Source organism: Mobula birostris, chromosome 28, assembly GCF_030028105.1.
Source record: "Mobula birostris isolate sMobBir1 chromosome 28, sMobBir1.hap1, whole genome shotgun sequence".
NCBI lineage: Eukaryota > Metazoa > Chordata > Chondrichthyes > Myliobatiformes > Myliobatidae > Mobula > Mobula birostris.
This window is the reverse complement of record NC_092397.1, coordinates 21,086,757-21,106,446: the sequence shown is the minus strand read 5'-3', so window position 1 is coordinate 21,106,446 and position 19,690 is coordinate 21,086,757. Positions and strand designations below refer to the sequence as shown.

At 46.5% G+C, this 19,690-nt stretch overlaps 1 protein-coding gene and 1 non-coding gene across 2 annotated transcripts in view; one reads left to right on the top strand and one right to left on the bottom strand.

Annotated features, from left to right (window-relative positions):
- The window catches only part of LOC140188818 (uncharacterized), a 408,483-nt gene that overhangs the window by 220,611 nt on the left and 168,182 nt on the right, over nt 1-19,690 (top strand). The gene's annotated exons all lie outside the window — the stretch shown is intronic.
- Nucleotides 13,163-13,234, bottom strand: trnaa-cgc (transfer RNA alanine (anticodon CGC)). Its single transcript has one exon. It is a non-coding gene; the product is annotated as a tRNA-Ala (tRNA).

The following is a 19,690-nucleotide window of genomic DNA, read 5'->3' as shown; positions in this document are numbered from 1 at the left end:
CTGATCTGTCGAATAGGGAGGAACTAATATGCTGGCCAAGAGTTTTGCTAATGCTACTCAGAGGGTTTAAACTAGTTTTACAGGGGGCTGCGAATGGGAACAGCAGTCAGTAAGTGAAGGATTGGACCCGAAGGTAGATATCAGTGAAAATATGGCCAGACAAAATCAAATTAACAAGTATTATTAGACATATATTTTCAATGGTGTGTACTGAATGTCAGGAATATTATGGATAAAGGTGATTAATATAGAACATGAATCAGTACATAGAACTACAATGTTGTGGCCATTACAGGGGCTTTGTTGAAAGATGGGCAGGGATGCGAGATTAATCTACCAGGCTTTTGAAGTTTTTGAAAAGATAGAGAAGGAGGTAAAAGAGGTGTGAGTTGGACTACCATCCAGGGACAATATCACAGCTGCACTCGGGGCATATCTAGTGGAGGGTTCAGACACTGAATCCATTTGGGTAGAACTCAAGAACAGGAAGGGAGCAATCAAACTAATGGGATTGTACTACTACCTAGTGTTGGGTAATGAGTCTATTCAGGTGGCTGCCCCCTCAGTGGGTGAGCAGTTAGCTGACAGAGACCTCAGCTCCCTCAGTTTTAAGATAGTTATAGATAAAGATGGGATTCTTTTTTTTAATTGGAGAAGGGCAAATTACAAGGGTATTATGCAATGACTCAGAAGGGTTAATTGGAAATAACATTTCTTCTGGAAAATCCACATCAGACATGGGGAGAGTGTTTAAAGATCAATTGCACAGTGTACAGGAAAGGTATATTCCTCTTAGAGGGAAGGACAGGGGTGGAAAGAAAAGGGAAACTTGGATGACCACAGAAATGATAAATTTAGTCAAGAAGGAAAAGGAAAATATGTCACGTTTTGGAAGTCAGGATCAAATGGAGTAGATGAAGGTTATACAGAATCCAGAAAAGAACTAAAAAAGGAAATATATGAAAGCCAAAAGGGGCCATGAGAAGTCAATGGCAAGTAGAAATAAGGTAAATCACAAGGTACTCTGTACATACATCAAGATAAGAAGATAACTTGGGAGAGGGAAGGACACCTCAATGATAAAAAGAGAATCATTTGCTTGAATGTGCAGAATATGAGTGAAATACATCATAAGTACTTTGCTTCAGTATTTACCAAAGGGGAACGATTTGGACTAGGAGACAATGCTGCATGCATAAATATGTCAGGGAGTTTGGAGGGCAAGGAGGTAGATCCCTGTCTCAGAGCCCAATGTTAAGCTGCCTTTAAAGAAAGTGAACTCTCACAAGGTGGAAGGTCCCGATGGCGTATCTTCTAAGACTCTGAAAACCTGTGCTAACCAACTGGTGGGAGTATTCAAAGGCATTTTCAACATCTCACTGCTACGGGCAGATGTTTCCACTTGTTTCAAAGAGGCAGCAATTATACAAGTGCCTAAGAAGAATAATGTGAGCGGCCTTAATGACTATGGTCTGGTAGCACTAACATCTACAGTGATGAAATGCTTTGAGAGGTTGATCATGACATGACAGAACTCCTGGCTCAGCAAGATCCTGGACCCATTGCAATTTGCCTGTCACCGCAGTAGTTCAACAACAGATGCAATTTCAATGACTCGTCACATGGCTTTAGACCACCTGGACAACACAAACACCGATGACAAGACTAATGCTCAGCATTTAATGCCATCATTCCCATAATCCTGATTGAGAAGTTGCAGAACCTAGGCCTCTGTCCCTCCCTCTGCAATTGAATACTCAGCTTCCTAACCATTAGGCCACAATCTGTGCAGATTGGTGATAACCTCTTCTCTTTGTTGACAATCAACACTGGCGAACCTCAGGGGTGTGTGCTTAGCCCACTGCTCTACTCTCTCCATACCCTTGACTGTGCGGATAGCAATAGCTCAAATACCATCTATAAATCTGTTAATGATATAACCATTGTTGGTAAAATCAAAGGTGGTGATGAGAGGTCCTACAGGCGTGAGATATGCCAACTAGTGGAGTGATGTCGCAGCAACAACCTGGCACTGAATGCCAGTAAGATGAAAGAGCTGATTCTGGATTTCCAGAAGGGTATGATGAACGAACACATACCAATCCTCATAGAGGGATCAGAAGTGGAGTGACTGAGCAGTTTCAAGTTCACGGGTGTCAAGATCTTGGAGGATCTAACCTGGTCAAAACATATGGATGCATTTATAAAGAAGACCAGACAGCAACTATACATAATTTGGAATTTAAAAAGATTTGGTACGTCAACAAATACACTCAAAAACGTCTATAGATGTACCGCGGAGAGTATTCTGACAGGTTGCACCACTGTCTGGTATGGAGGATGGGGTGGGGGAGGTGCTACTGCACAGGACAGAAAGAAGTTGCAGAGGGTTGTAAATTAAGTCGGCTCCATCTCGGGTACTTGCCTACAATGTACCCAGGAGATCTTCAAGGAGCGCTGTTTCAGAAAGGCAGCATTAACGACCTCCAGCACTCAAGGTATGCCATTTTCTAATTAATTCCACCAGGTAGTAGGTATAGAAGCCTGATGGCGCATATTCAGCGTTTCAGGAACAGCTTCCCGTCTGCCATCCGATTCCGAAATGGACTTTGAACCCTTGGACACTACCTCACTTTTTTAATATATATTATTTCCGTGTTTTTGCATGATATTAAACTAATCAATTTTCCTGTACTGTAATTCATTTACTTATCTGTTTAATATTATTATTTTATTTTGTTCTTTTCTTGTTCTATGTCATGTATTGCATTGAACTGCTGCTGCTAAGTTAACAAACTTGATTCTTATTCTGATAATAAGGGTAATGACACAATAAGGGGATTAGGAAAATCAGGTTGGTGTTCAATCACAGTAGAGGGAATTTGTTGAACGCCTACGAGATGGCTTTTTAGAGCAGCTTGTGCTTGAGCCTGCTCGGCGAAAACCTATCTTTAGACTGCGTGTTAATTAATAGCCCTGATATCATAAGGGAGCTTAAAGTGAAGGAACCCTACAGTTATCATAATATGATTGAATTCATACTGCAATTTGAGAGGGTGAAGCATTACTCACATATATCAGTATCCCAATGGAATAAAGAGATTTACAGAGACATGAGAGAGGACCTTGCCCCGGTGGATTGGAGGTTGATAATGGCAGGGATTACAGCGGAGTAGAGCAGATCTCACATTGACAGGAGTACCTATAAAGTAGGATACAAAAGTTTTTTTTTGGTTATATAGAGAGTAAATAGGAGGTGAGAGTTGATATTGAACCAATGTCAAATGATGCTGGTGAGATAGTAATGGGGGACATAAAATAGAAGATGAACTTAATGAGGACTTCACATCTGTCTTCACTGTAGAAGATACTAACTATATTCCAGACGCCTGTGAGCGTCAGGGAGCAGCAGTAAATGCCATTGTTAATAAAATAACAAAAAAACTCTCGGCAAATTCAAATGTTTTAAGGTGGATAAGTCACCAGGACCTGAGGGTCTGCACCTCAGATTCCTGAGAGAGGTTGCTGAAGAGATAATGGTCATGATCTTTCAAGCTTCCCATTTCCTGCCCTGGGCTGTAGTACTCGCCCTATTGACAGCAAATTTCAATTCAGCCAATGTAAACTCATCATCAATGGCATCTCAAACACCTCTTGTTTCTCAAAAATCTTCCTACTGTCCATCAAAATACACTTTCATCTCTTAATGCACTCATCCCCTATACTGTTGAGTCTGTGTATCTTTGTAAACGCATTTCACGGACATTCTGCATTTTATTTGTCTGTTGCAGCCAAATTAATACTGGAATCTGGTTTTACCTCCGACACCATTCACTTTCTTCAGTATTCTCCTCAACACTGTCAGGACAGTTTCCCTCTCAAATGTTCCGTAAAATCTCTTCCAAGCTGCCCTGATAGCATTCCTAATAACTCTCATTGCCATTGCTCGTTTCCTCTGAAAAGCCTCAGCAAAGCTTCTTGCATTAACCTACATTTCAACACACGAAATGCCCCACTCCAGTCTCTGATGTCCTCTGAACATTTCTGTGTCCAACAAGGAACATATTTCTTACCAGCTCTCCGGGACACCAAGGAATGGCTCAACGGGCAGGTCCACACACTTCAGAAATTACACTCTGATAGATTTCTTCCATAGTACTGCCGAGAGACAATTATTCAAATGATTTCTCACACTTAATGGAATTTTCCCCAGTTTCCCCTCATAAAACACCATTTAGTAACACAACTCAAATTCTGACAGCGTACTTTGACGCTTAGATTATAGAGGATTGGAAAATGATCACTCCCCATACCATTAACCCTTACATTCCAGCTACTGTCCAGCAAGTGGAGCACAGATAAGAGTCAAGTCCAAACAAGAACCCCACCTTTGGCAATATCCTCTCTTACCTCTCTTCCATCATTTAAATAGGGTAAATCAGACTCTTCCAGAAACTCATCTGCTGCCGTCCTGTTAGTTTCTGTAGTCTTACTGACACAAAGACCACGATGTGCATTGAAGTCGCCGCACACACAAAAAAACAATAAGTTCACAGCATTCTCCCCAACCATTTGACAGATAACTTCCAATCCGGATTATAAAAAGTTCATAATTTTGATCCCACCGCATGGATACAATAATTTAATAATCATGCATTCATTTTTCTTTGGAAAAGGCAGAATTATTTCAAGTAAACCCTTTTTCACAAAGATGCCACTCCCTCCTCCACAGCTATGTGTCTATCATATCTCACATCATCATAACCCGGAGTCTTGAACAATACATGTGATTGCAGCAAATTTCTTGTACACAAATAACACCCAAGGGAACACCAAAACAGAGTCTTTAAATTCCTATCATTTGACTAACAGTCTTGTTGCATTCCAATGAAGAACTGTGAGTTGATTGGAAATTATCCACGTATAGCACCCTGTGTACAATTACCTTCCCCCACCAGCTCATTCCCTCTACTATCATCCCCCAATCACTCTTCACCACCAACCCCTTCCCGATCACCCTCCACCATCAGTCCATTCCCTCTACAATCATCTTCCAATCACCCTCCACCACTAGACAATTCCCCAATCACTCTCCACCACCAGCCCATTCCCAATCACCCTCCACCAACAGTCCATTCTCTCTATAACCATCCTCCAATCACCCTCCACCACTAGACAATTCCCCAATCACTCTCCACCACCAGCCCATTCCCAATCATCCTCCACCAACAGGCCATTCTCTCTATAATCATCCTCTAATCACCCTCCACCACTAGACAATTCCCTAATCACTCTCCACCACCAACCCATTGCTTCTACTATAATTACCCAATCACTATCTACCACCAGCCTATTCCCAATCACCCTCCACCAATAGACCATTCCTCAACCACTGTCTAATCCCTCTACTTTCATTTCTCAGTCATTCTCAACTAGCAGCCCACTCCCTCTACTACCAATTCTTAAATCTTCTCTCCAAAGTACTTCATGCACCTGTTCTGCAGGAGTCTCCACTAATCCCAAACACTTTCATGCTGTATCCATCACTGTTCTGAATCTATCGGATTTCTTTCCCACCTGCACTCTTCCATTAGCCACAGCACACAATACCACAAGAAAATCTATTTTTACGAATCAACACTTCACGACATGCCTCATCTCCCACATTGCCCCCTTTCACATCTCTCCGTGGTCTTCCCCCATCTGAATGCTCGTAAGTGCCTGTTTTAATCCAACATCCACCATATGCAGAGAAATGAATTCTGGTGGATTCAGCAGGAGAAATGTTATTCGTTAGTTTCACCTTTTGAACATCTTGAGCCTTTTGTAAAGCTGGACAACCTAAATGAGCAGCTCTCTGAGCATGCGCACAGATACAGCATCTTGCATCAGCACCAACGTCACAATCCCCATATTCATGTTCACCTCCGTATTCTGCACATCGCAATTTCCCCTGCAAGAAGAACGAACATGTCCCACCCTTGGCATTTAAATCAATGCAACGGCGGAGGGTGAACCGGTTTGACAGAATAACGAATGCAGTCTAAATTCATCAGAAAAGCACAATAGAACAGGCAAACACTTTCCCTCCTCTCAAAGTCTGTAATCTCTTAGCCAAAGCTATCTTACCCCCTCTCAGGTTGTCCTGCTATACTCCACACACAAAACACACGCAGGTACAAATGAAATAACATCCTGAATCTTCGTTTCTCCTACCAATGTACTGTCATTTTTACTTCCGTCCAGAGTCTTCATTTTCACCAATTTCTCCTGTTCCTACACATGTAGCCTACAGCCGCTCATTGCTCAGACATACTACTGACGTATCAATAACGAGAATACACATAGATTAAGATGTTAGCTGGCCTGTGCTGGCACCAGTGGGATCAGCAGTTGGTCTACCACTTGTCTTCAGTAGAAAGAGAGATAAGGAAAACAATGGAGCAGCATTTGGAGATGTTAATGAAGGGACGGGAGAGTTTAACGGAAGGAGAGCTGTCAATATCGGCTCCCCCTTTGAACCCTGAACTGTTTGAAGTGATGGACAGGCGATACCCCAGCAGGGGGATAAAAACGGACAGGTTCGCTAAGGCAGGACACACACGACACCCCGAGGTAACGAGACCCTGGAAGCGGTGCATCTCCCACAAGTCGGTGGGAAGTTTTGAAAGGTCGGTCGCGGGACCAAGCCATAGACGCACAGGGTGGAAAGGCACGATCAGCGGGAATCTTTTGTGTGTCCGCCCTTGCCTGGGTGCCAGGTTCACCGCAGAGAAACGATCGTATCTGGAAACGGAGGGGTCACGGTCGGTGACCTCAGAAGACATCACAAAGGGCTGGCCCGAAAGCTGACTGCGAAGAATATCGAGGTCTGTGTGGAAGCTGTTTGAATATTCATTCGTTTTTGCTCTCTCTCTCCTCCCGCCCCCCTCCCCATCTGTCCATCTCCCACGGCAGTGATTACTGCGAACTGAACTGAATTCAATTGAACTGAACTTTGCGTCACTTTGAAACTGGTCATTTACCCCTAGACGACGATAGAGCTTGATTGATCCTGTTATCCTAATTCTGTGTACATGTGTGATTATCATTGCTGAACTGTTGGCATTTATTATCCTTTTGATTAGAGTACTGTGTTCCTTGTTTCTTTGATAAAACTTTCTTAGTTCTAGTAATCCAGACTCCAACTGAGTGATCCATTTCTGCTGGTTTGGCAACCCAGTTATGGGGTACGTAACAATAGCATTAGTTAATCTAACTGGATGGAGATGTTTATCACAATAAGATTTGAAACTAATCATTACCATGAAATCGACAGTATCTTCTACCCGAGTCCTTCTTCCCTTACCGGACGTCCCTCCCCATCTGTCCCGACTCATTTTCCACTTATTTCTTGACAAATCGATTCCATACTATCACTTAACTCCCCATATGCCGCATCTGACTTTCCCAACATTGGCACCCCTCAGTCACATTTTAGATGTTGCAAACCGCCAGCCAGCTCCCGCCACTGTCGCCCCAACACTCTGCAGGTGTCTCCCCTGCCCTCCCCCACAATTACCCGTCCAAACTACAACCGAGACCGGTCGCCTTCTTGGACCCAGTTCCGATGGCCGGGCCTAGCTTTCCCCTGGATTTCTCCGCTCCACCACCTCAATGTACCACTTCGGGCCAGGGGCCTTCCCATTCCCAGCTGCTTTAAAGCCGCTGCTGCAACTGGGTGAGGGAATGGGACAGCACATGTCTTCAGCTGTACTCTGTCAATCAGGCCTAAGGGCGGAGCCTCGCAGCGCATGCGAGCGACTGTCGCCAAAGTGCGAAGCGCCTCCGGACCGTCCCCCAATTCGCTTTATGAGGGTCTGAGAAGAGGTTTTGGGGACTGCAGGTGGGACGGGCTCGCTTTAAACCTGGAATTAAACATATCTGAACTTCGATCGTTCTCTGCAAATTGTTGCAGGTGTCCCTTTGCCTGTCTTCTCCACACAGTCACACAGACGCACTGAGGGAGACGGCAGGATTGCTGGGACCGTGTGGGAGTTGATATCTTACAGCAACAGCCCCGGTTTAATGTATTCGGAGTGACGGGGTGTGACTCCGAATGGCGCCCAGATACAGACTCGCTGAGGGAATGTTTGGGGAAATATTTTGAAACTAACCGTCGTCTCTTTTTCCTCGGAAACTCTCACGTTCTGAGCTCATTGCAGACTTGTTCCCTAGTCTCAAAGACCGATTTCAGCACCGTTTTTTTTTTTTTGGCTATTTTACACTTGAAGCAGGAAATGGTCTCCCCAACGGGGAACTGAACCCCGGTCTCCCACGTGACGGGCGCGGATACTAACCACTGAACTACCGAAGAATATACAAGGATATGGAATCTGTCACACAGATTTCAGAGTACAGGAGAACTCACAGAGTCACCCTGACGTTTATTTGTTGAGTGTGGATCTGCCGCTTTTTACCCGTCCCCTCTCACTGTGTGACTGGAGGGTCTCAGGATTCTTTCGCGATTCAGTCACTTACTGTGTTCAAGGTCTGGCCGAAGGAAGGGATCCCATCAGCGTGTGGTTTGAAAGGACAATTATAATTAGGATTTGTTTTCCCATTTGCTGATGCGCGAGGCAGGACCCCATCAGTAGCCCTTCACTCGTTCAGGAGTCTGCTTTAACCCAATCTGATTCCCGGAGTAGACTCAACGGGAACTCCGAATTGCTGGAGGATGGCGACATTAATGACCGGAATAGGACCTGCAGCAGAGTGAGGAATGATCCGGCAGGAAGCTGCTCCTTGACAGGTCGAGTCACATGGAAACATGGGAGACGCTTCACTACTCGAATCTCATACAACATCATGGAGCAATGGTGGTATAGACGATGTTTCTACATAGGCATATGAATATGTATGTGTGGAGCGATATGGAGAGAGGGACAAAGAGAACATCGCAGATGATCGAAAGCCAAGCAACACACACAAAATGCTGGAGGAACTCAGCAGGTCAGGCAGCATTTATGAACAGGAGTACAGTCGGCGTTTCTGGCTGAGTACCATCATCAGGACTGAAGAAAAAAAAGATGAGGAATCAGAGTTAGAAGGTGAGGGGAGGGGAGGAAGAAAAACCAGGTGATAGGTGAAACCAGCGGGTGGAGGGGGGCAGGGGGTGAAGTAAAGATCTGGAACGTTGACTAGTGAAGGAGGAGGTATTACCAGAAGTTCAAGAAATCGATGTTCCTGCCATCAGGTTGGTGGCAACCCAGACGAATATAATGTGTTGCTTCTCCATCCTGAGTGCGGGCTCATCATGACAGTACAGGAGGCCATGGGCTGCCATGTGAGAAATAGAATGAGAAGTTGAATTAAAATGGGTGGCCACTGGGAGCCTTATGCCTTATGCCCCGAGGCCAGATTCGACGTAGTGGTAGTAGAAGACACCGGGAGATCTCGCTTTTTCTGGTGGACGTAATGCAAGTGCTCGGCGAAGCGGTCTCCCAATCTGTGACAGGTCCAACAGATATACAGCAGGCCACACCGAGAGAACTGGATACAGTAGATGACCCCGAAAGACTCACATCTCAAGTGTCCACTTACCTATAAGGACTGCTTGAGATCCAGAATGGTCGTGAGGGAGGATGTGTAGGGGCAGGTGTAGCACTTGTTTCACTTGCAAGGATAAGTGCCAGGCGAGAGATCAGCGGGGAGGGACGAACGCACACGGGATTCACGTAGGGAGCGACCCCTGCAGAAAGCAGAAAGTAGAGGGGGTTGGGAAGATGTGTTTGGTGGTGGGATCCCGCCGGAGATGACGGAAGTTGAAGAAAATTGTGCGCTGGAGGCGGAGGCTGGGCGAGGTAGGTGAGGAGAAGACGAACCCTCTCCCTGGTGGAGGACGCGAGGATGGAGTGGGGAGGGGGAAGACGTGAGCAAAATGGAAGAGATTCTGTTGACGGCAGCTTTGATGGTGCAGGAAGGGAAGCTCCTTTCTTTGAAAAAAGATAATATCTCCTTTGTTCTTTAACGAAACGCCTCACCCTGAGAGAAGATGTGGCGGAGACGGAGGAATTGAGAGAAGGGGATGGCATTTTTACAAGCAATGGGGTGTGAAGAGGTATAGTCCAGGTAGCTGTAGGAGTCTCTGTGTTCAAAATAGATATCGGTAGACACGGTGTCTTCAGAGATAAAGACAGAGAGATCGAGAAAAGGGAGGGAGATGTCCGATATGGGCAGATAGACTTCTGGGCTGTGTGGAAGTTGGAGGGAAAGCTAATGAAGTGGATGAGCTCCGCATGGTAGGCACGCTGTCTTCAGAGATAGGCTGGAAGATAGACTGTTCCACATAGCCGACAAACAGACAGGCATAGCTGGGACTCATGTTAGTGTCTATGTCTGCACCTTTTGTTTGAAGGAAAGGGAGGAATCGAAGGACAAAGTAGAGACAAGTTCCGCCAGACGGAGGTGCATGGTGGTATAGGAGATCTGGTTGGGACTGGTATCTAGATGGAAGCGGAGAGATTTGTGGCCTTCCTTGTCGGGGGTGGACGTCTATAGGGACTGGACATCCAGAGTGAAAATAATATGACCGGGGCCCTATGTGGCATGCAAAACGATTGGACTTCAACTGAAAGATCGAGGGCTCAAAATTAAATTAAATCAAAACCACGGCATTAGACCCGGCAATTCCGTTAGTTCCAAGGGTGTAGCTCGAGGAAACATACACTTAATGGTCAAAGAGAAGTGGATCTTACGTACTCCTGATAAAAAGATATAATGCACCCCGGGTATTCTCTCTTCTCATTCCTCTATCCGGCTGAATGTGTCGGACAGCACGTACTACAGCTCAAGGATACCTTCAGCTCCTCTGTTATGTCTATTGAATGGTGCCCGAGTAGAACAAGATGGACACTTGCCCTCGCAATCTACGCCGTTGTGATGCTGCACCTAATTATTTACCCGCACGGTGCTTTCTCTCTCTCTCTGTCACACTTTATTCTGTATTCTGTGTTTGTTTTACATTGTTCTCTCTCAATACACTGTGTAATGATTTGATCGCTATTAACAGTGTGAAAGAGAAGCTTTTCGCTGTATCTCGGTACATGACAAAAAGATTAAATCCCACTGAACGTGATGGGGCAGTACAGGGAACGCCGGTCTCCGGACAGCGCAGCGTTTCCCGGTGGGCAATACAACGCGCAGCAAAAGCTGCTGGATCACCAGCGTCCCTGGGTGAGCTCGAACCACCAACCTTTCGGTTAACAGCCGAACGCGCTCACCGATTGCGCCACAGAGACAAGCCGGGGAAATCTGCCATTCCAACGTTAGAAGATGGTGACTGGCAATTGATAGTGTGACCCGGCTTTTCACAATCTGCATGAATGGTTTGCATCAGAGGTTAGCAGACAACGTGAAACAGAAAACGTTCGAACCACAAACTTGTCAGAATTAGAAGGGGAAATAACAATAGATTCCCAGTGCATCGCCAAAAACTTCGGCCACGAGTACACAGTCCTCAAAGAAGGACCTTTTACATGGGACGTAATCACTGTGTCCCGGGACGGATGAGGACAGCACCGATCCCGGGGTCGGAGAAACAGGACTGTTCCTGAACTAAAAGCCGAAACAGCCAGAAATACTCCGCAGATTAGGAAGCGACTGTGGAGGGAGATACAGAGTTCACGTTTCAGGTCGATGACCTTTCACAGCTCCGAGCTCGCAGTCAGACGGAAGGAGTCTCACGGAGTCTCTGCAGGATGGCCTGAGCTGGGTGAAGGCACCGATTCCACTCGCCCTCTCCTTTCTGACACTTTGAACTGTAAACCTTAAATCGAGCGCAAGAACAGCCTTTGTTTAACTTTTAAAATGTGGCAGAGGCGGATGAAGTAAATATTTCTGGAAACATTGTTCTCTGTCACCGCGTGTTACGCTGAATAACTCTGAGATGCAGAGTCGCTGAGGGGAGATTTATCGAAGCTGAACACAAAGTCCCGCCCTCTCGGCAGACTCTCCCTTCCCGGGTTCACTGCAGATCGACTGTTTCACATCCCCAAACAACCGATCACTTCAACCCCAAACTCGGATTTAACCTCTTTAACCCTTTTCAATTCGAGTTACAATTACATTTAATATGGAAAGAGCAAAACCATTTCTCTGACGGAGAAATTGACCCCGTCTTCCCCGTGCAGATGGGGATACTAACCACTAAACTAACGAAAATTCAGTGCGAAAGAGCGATCTGACATTGAGATTTCCGAGGAGAGGATACTTCATTGAGTCACCCAATGTTTGTTCGTTGACTGTGGCACTGGCGCATTTCACAGACGCGCTTTTTACTGGGCGATGGGAGAGTCCTCGGAATCGTTTCCGATTCAGCGGTTCATTGCATAAAGTTTCCATCCCGGCATGATTGTGTTTTGGGAAAGGGAACATTCGTCAACAGGATTTAACTGATACAAGAAAATATTTTTCCAAATTTCCACTTTGCCCACACTGGAAAGTCTGACTCTATTTCTACTCCCTAAATATAGGTAGGCACTGATGTCCGCAGTATCAGTACTGAGGACTAAAAAGATATGGACAAGGGAGGTGCAGCGGCTCTTGTAGGAGAGCTTTAAATCTGTAGACAGGACTGTGTTCAGGGATTCATCTTCGAGTCCCAATGGGTTACGCCACAGCTGTCACTGACTTCATTAAAACCTGTGTGGATGAGTGTGCGCCTACGAAATCATATTGTACACACCAGAACCAAAAGCCTCAGATAAACCAGAAATGCCCATCTCCGATCGTTGCACACATGTAATTTAAAACCTTTCTTCATTTCTCCTTCCATTATTCAACCGAAAGCGGTGGATTCCCAAGTATCTGCGCATAATGTGACAGTTCGCGGTGTTAAAACGCACTGATAAGTGATGAATACAGCAGAAGATGGTTTCGATCCATCGACCTGGAGGTTATGGGTTCCGCGGATCCGCTGAGACACTGTGCTTCACAGAGTAACTGGAATCGCTGTGCAATGAATGTTGCGCAATGTTATTTGAGTTTCCCCACGGATACAGCAAGGGCCCGTTCTTAACTCTCCCACATGTTACAGGCTTATCCCGTACTTCAATGAGGAAAATGAAGGCTGAGCGTAGAGTAAGTTCTTCATCTGTTTTCCGCCCATTTATAAAACATTCTGTGGAGATGCCGGGGATTGAACCCGGGACTTCATACATGCGAAGCATGCGCTCTCCCACTGAGCTACATCCCCGATGTCGAATTTATGATGAAATCTTCAATCTGATCCCGCAGATTATAAGGTACAGGAGCAGTATTAGGTTATGTGGCTCATCGAGTCTGCATCACCATCTGATCATGGGGGTTGATCTATGTTTCCCCTCTTCAGTCCCAGTTCCTCGCCTTCTCTCATAGGCTTTGTTGCCTTGTCTAGCCAAGAGAATACCGCGCTCTGCTTTCAATACCCCCAACGACCTCGCATCCGCCGATGCTTGCGTCTGCATCTCTGCTTGAAATAGACGCCTCTCTCTCCTGAGACTACGACCTCTTATCCGTAACTTCACCACCGTAGGGAATATCTTTTCCCACATCTACTCTGTCCAGGCCTTTCAACATTCGAAATGTTTCAATAAGATCCCACCTAATCTTTCTAAATACCACTGAGTACAGACCCAGAGCTATCAAATTTTCCTCATATGATAACCCTTTCATTTCCGTGGTCATCCTTGTGAACCTGCTCTCCATCATCTCCAATGCCAGCACATCTTTTCTGAGGTGAGCAGCCCAAGACTTTTCAAAATACTTTTCCTTAAAGAAACCATACTTACTTTGTCTAATCTTGTCCTGTGTCACCAAGTACTCCATAACCTCACCCTTAATAGTAAATCTGAGTAGCAAATTGCAAAGGCTGGACGTTGAAAGATATAAAAGAAAAGATGGAGTGGGTGATTCTGCCTTTCGAGTCTGCTCGGCCATTCATTGCAGTGGACAGGATTCGAATCTTCCCGAAGACAACCCAATGGATTTCCAGTCCAATACCTGAACCACTCGGCTAGGATTACCATGTTCTCCCCATGCGACAGAGGGACTCAATTATAGCGGCACAGGGTTTCTTCACATCGCGACCACAAACCCCAAGATCGCCAGGTGGGCCTCAGCGTCAGAGACAATGGTGCCTGCCGCTTCCCCGCTGTCCTGGAGAAGGCGGAGTGGGGCTTGCTTCCTGAGCTACTGATCTACGTAAGGTGAGGGGGCTCTCAATGACGGAGCTCCAGGACGCTGGCCCGGCGCCCTGGCACTGATCGATATGGAAAGTCTGCAGGTAGCAGGACCGGCGCCCGGACTTATTTCATTCTTGTCCTTCTTTCTGATCCATCCGCCAACCTGACTCGGCCGCTTCCGAGGGCCGTCACCAGATAACAATTTTGGTGTGGAATAGACTCACATCCAGTGGAAAACGAGTGAGGACGGCGGGTTCTGTGCTCCCAGCATTCCAAAATCTGATAAAAGCCAGATATAAGCAATTAATAGTGGGCAATAGGAACTCGGAGAGCACGTTCAAAGTCCAAAGTAGTATCATTATCTAATTACGTATATGTCAACATCGACTACTCTGGCATTCATGTACTTGTTGGCTTTCAGAGTAGATCTGAACAACACAACAGCATCAATGAACAAAAAGCTACACATTAAAAGCTATTAATTAATGGCCTTAAAGTTCTCCGCTTCCATCTGGATACCAGACCCAACCAGCTCTCCTCTGCCACTACGCACCTCTGTCTAGAGGAACGTCCCCACTCAATAATTTCTCCTTTGACTCCTCCCATTTCCTTCAAACAAAAGGTGTAGCCATAAACACTGGCAGGGGTCGCAAATATGCCTGTCTGTTTGTCGGCTTCCAGGAGCAGTCTATCTTCCAGCCTACAGTGGTATCGCTCCATAATTTTTCCTCCGCTACATAACCGACAGCAGTGCTGCTGTTTTCTGCACCCATGTGGAGCTCATCCACTTCATCAGTTTTGCCTCCAACTTCCACCCTGCACAACAATTTACCTGGCCCTTATCCAACGCCTCCCTCCTTTTTTTTAATCTCTTTGTCTCTCTCTCTGAAGGCAGCTTGTCTACTGATACATCTATTTTGAACACAGAGACTCTCACAACTATCTGGGCTATACCGCTTCCCACCCCGTTACTTGTGAAATGCCATCCTCTTCTCTCAATTTCCCCGTCTCCACCGCGTCTGCTCTTAGGATAAGACGTTTCATTCAAGAACAAAGGAGATAACGTGTTTTTGTTTTCAAAGAAAAGGTCCTCCCTTCCTCCACCACCAAAGCTGCCCTCAACGGAATATCTTCCGTTTTGTTCACGTCTGCCCTCATCTCATCCTCGCGCCCTCTACCAGGGAGAGGGTTCGTCCTGTCCTCACCTACCTCCCCCCAGCCTCTGCCTCCAGCACACAATTCTATGTAACTTTCGCCATCTCCGGCGGGATCCCACCACCAATCACATCTTTCCCTCCCCCCTCTACGTCCTACTTTCTGCAGGAATCGCTCCCTATCTGAATCCCATGTGCGTTCATCCCTCCCACTGGCACTTATCCTTGCAAGTGAAGCAAGTGCTACACCTGCCCCTACACCTCCTGCCTCACTACCATTCAGAGTCCCAAACAATCCTTTCAGGTAAGGCGACACTTCACCTCTGAGTATTTGAAGGTCATCTACTGCATTGAGTGCTCCCGGTGAGGCCTCCTATATATCGGTGACACCTGACACAGATTGGGAGACCACTTCACTGAGAACATACACTCCGTCCAACAGGGTAAGTGACATCCCCCTCTGGCCGCCATTTTAATTTCACTTCCCATTCCAATTCCGACATGGCAGCCCATGGCCTCCTGGATTGTCGCCATGAAGCTACACTGAGGGTAGAGGAACAACACATTATATTCGTCTGGGTAGCCTCCAACCTGATCGCATGAGTATAGATTTCTTGAACTTCTGGTTATGGCACCTCCTTCACCAAGCCCGGGTCTCGTTTCCCTCACTGACCTTATCTCCTTACCCGCCAATCACCTCCCCCTTTCATTCTTCCATGGCCTGCTGTCCTCTCGTATTAGGTTCCCTGTTCTCCGGCCCAGGATCTCTTTCACAAATCAAGGTTTCAAGTCGTTAATTCACCAGCCCCTACCCCGGCGGTTTCACCCATCACCTTGTGTTTATTTCTCCCGTCCCCTCACCGTCTGAGTTTAATTACTCGTCGATTGTTTCTCCAGTCCGGATGAAGGGACTCGATCCGAATCGTCGACTGTATTTTTCCCAAGATGCTGCCTGTCCTGCTGAGTTCCCCCAACATTTTCTGTGTTGCTTGGATTTCCATCATCTGTAGATTTTCTCCTTGTGCCTCTATCGATGTCGCTCCACACGAACATATTCATGAGCCTATCTAAAAACATCATACACCCTTCCGTCTCTGAATCTGGCAGCCCGTTCCAAGCACCCACGCCACTCTGTCTAAAAACGTGAGCCACACATCTTCATTAAACTCTCTCGCACTCCGACCTTAAATTCATTCCCGGTAGAATTTCAAATCTATACCCTGGGAATCTAATTCTGACTATCTGCCCAATCTATGTACCTCATAATTTTCGACTTCTTAATTCGGTCAAGTTTCCTCTTAGGCGCTGACATTCCAGTGAAGGCAAACAAGCTCAATCATTTTAATCAGGCAACATCGGGGAACCACTTTGCAAATCCTGCCAATCCTTCCTGTGAAATGCCATTCTTGCAGAATCTGGAATAGAATCAAGACAGAATTGAACGGGAAACTCTTGAGGGACGTTAATTCCATCTCTGATCCACGACACAGTGAATGATAATTAATGAAGCCATCTTACACTCACAACATGAATTAGCGTGAGTCGATTACTTGGCCCTTGGAGTTCTGCGTAGATCCTGTCAATGTAAGAAGTTTCTTTGTTATGTAGTCTAAAATGGTACAGTGTGCCATGGCTGGAAATCGAAGCCGGGTCAACTGCTTGGAAGGCAGCTCTGCTCACCAGTAACAACCATCGCTCAATGACGTTGCAAAAGACTGGAGGAGTAAGGCGTCTCCCATAGTTCCGTGTGACTCGATCAGTACCCAGGCAGCTTTCTGTCGGATTATTTCTGCTGCAGATCCTATTCCGGTAAATTAGTGTCGCCATCTCCCAATAGACCGGAGTTATACAATCCACGGCGAGCATACTCCAGGAGTCAGACTGTGTTAGAATCGAGCCCTGAACGAGCCGAAGAGCTAATAATGGGGTCCTGCCTCGCGCAACACCAAATGGACAAAGAAATCCTGTTTATAATTGTCCTTTCAAACCTCTAAGGATGTCGAATGGATCAGGAAGATGGAGGGGAGTGAACCAGTCCGAATATTGACACAGCCATCGGGCAGACTCCCCCATCGCCGTCACTGCTTGGACGCGTGGTCAGAATTCTGCAGCCCCGTCACTGAGAGTCCAGTGGGAGTTCTCTCATCCCACGTAGAGCAGCGACCGAGGAAGGCGGCCCAGCACGCCCTTCTCCATGACAGCTGGGAAACGGCAAACACCGTTGTCCCTGCTGCTGAGACCCACATGGGGATCTGGGGGCGAGGAGAGGGGGTGTTGTGTTCACAGAGTGAAGAAACCTGTCCCGCTCTATTTCAATTTCCCTTCGCCCAAATGCCCGCATTGAATTCAGCTGAACGTGAATATTGTTTCACCTTCCACAGATGCTAATGGTTCTGCTGCCTATTTGCAGCAGTTTTCGCTTTTAGTTCAAGGACAAGTCTGTTTCTTTGAAACTGGGATCACGACTGCCCCTGTCGCGTGTGGAGAGCGCTGTAGTTGTGGCCAAGAGGTTATGACGATAGACGATAAATCCATTGGGTTTTCCCCGCGCAGGTTCGAATCCTGTAGACTACGTGTCTCCAGCTTTTTATCTTTATATTCTCTGTGACTCCCTGATCCATTTCACAAATGCGGGTTTTTAAAAAAAAATCGCTCCAAAAACCAGTCTCTGGTCTCCGCTTCTAAACCCGGGGAGAACCGATTTACTGTATTCCATTTCCCTTCGGGATTTCTCTGTAGCACAAAGGGTGAACATAGAACAGAGAACAGAGAAGTCTACACCACATTATAAGTTCTTCGGCCCACAACGATGTGCCGACCATGTAACCTACTCTAGGAAATACCTAGAATATCCCTTGCGCATCGCCTTCTATATCTCCCAGCTTCATGTGCCTATCTAAGAGGCTTTTAAAAGCCCCTATTGTAACCGCTTTCACCACCGCCACCGGCAGTGCACTCCACGCACCCACCACTCTCTGCGTGAAACACTTACCCCTGACATCCCCTCGGTACCTATTTGCATGCACCATATAATTATGTCCCTTCGTGTTAATGATTTCAGCCATGGGAAACAGCCTCTCGCTATCCACATGATCAATGACCCCCATCATCTTATACACCTCTATGAGGCCAGCTCTCATCATCCGTCGCTCCAAGTTCACTCAACCTATTCTCATAAGGGACCCCCTCCAATGCAGGCAACACCATTGTAAATCTCCTCTGCACTCTCTCTAGAGTCACAAAATACTCATGGACTAAGACGTTAACTGTCCTGTGCTGTCACCAGTGGGATCATCCGTGGATCTGCCACCTGTCGTCAGGAGTTTCGGCCCGCTTATGATCAAGACTCCCTCGAGGTGGTGGGCCAGCAGTGCTGAAGAACCACCTCCAACTGGTGAGCTTAAAAACTCGGCATCTGCCTCCATCAGAGTTGCTGGTCACTTCCATCCAACAGATAGTCTGCTCTTCAGGTGTCTATGCAACTACTGAACGGTTTGCAAGATATGTATACACTGTCTGACTATCTGCCCCTCTGGATATACTTGGTCCACACCCATGCTGATCCTTTCTCTGCTGCCTCAGCTACAGCCCTGCTGGTTGACTTGATCTCTCTTCTAGTGAAGCCAAGGTCACGCAGCCACTTCTGGAGAGTGAACGCAATAAACCCTCGGCAGCCTACTTCGAATGGATAGCATGAGACCTTCCACCCTCTGTCTCGGCACTCTGATCTTAACTCTGCATATTTGGCTAACTTGCGCTCATGGGCTTCATCGATGTTGTCTTCCCAGCGGACTGTGAATTCACCAATAACCGATTCTCTACTGCTGTCAGACCATACAATTATATCTGGACGCAATGTTGTGAAAGCTATTTGCTCCGGGAAACTGCCTTTCCCGTCCAGGCCAGCCTTGACACACCAATCATTGGCTGAAGAAAATATGCTTGTTCGTGAGCCTATGCCGTACACCCTTGAATTGGACGCTTCTTTCACAAATGATATGCGATGTTCTGTGCAGCATGGGGCATGAGATAAGTTGTGCTGCGGTACTCTCTGCTCAACCGCTTCTGTTACAACTTTGAGAACGTTGTTATGTCTCCACGTGTACATGCCGCTGGAAAGATTGACTCTGCATGCACCCAAGGTATGTTGAAATGTTCCCTCCTCGCCACAAGCAGCACACCTGTCTGTCTTACCTTCATACCAGGTGCTGAGGTTGTCAGGTGTTGGGAGCAGATCGTACGCTGCTCTGCATAGAAAAGAGATGCGGAACGGTTCCATCTACCACAAAATATTCCAAGATAGATGTCGTTGTTCAACACTTTCCCACCGGGTCC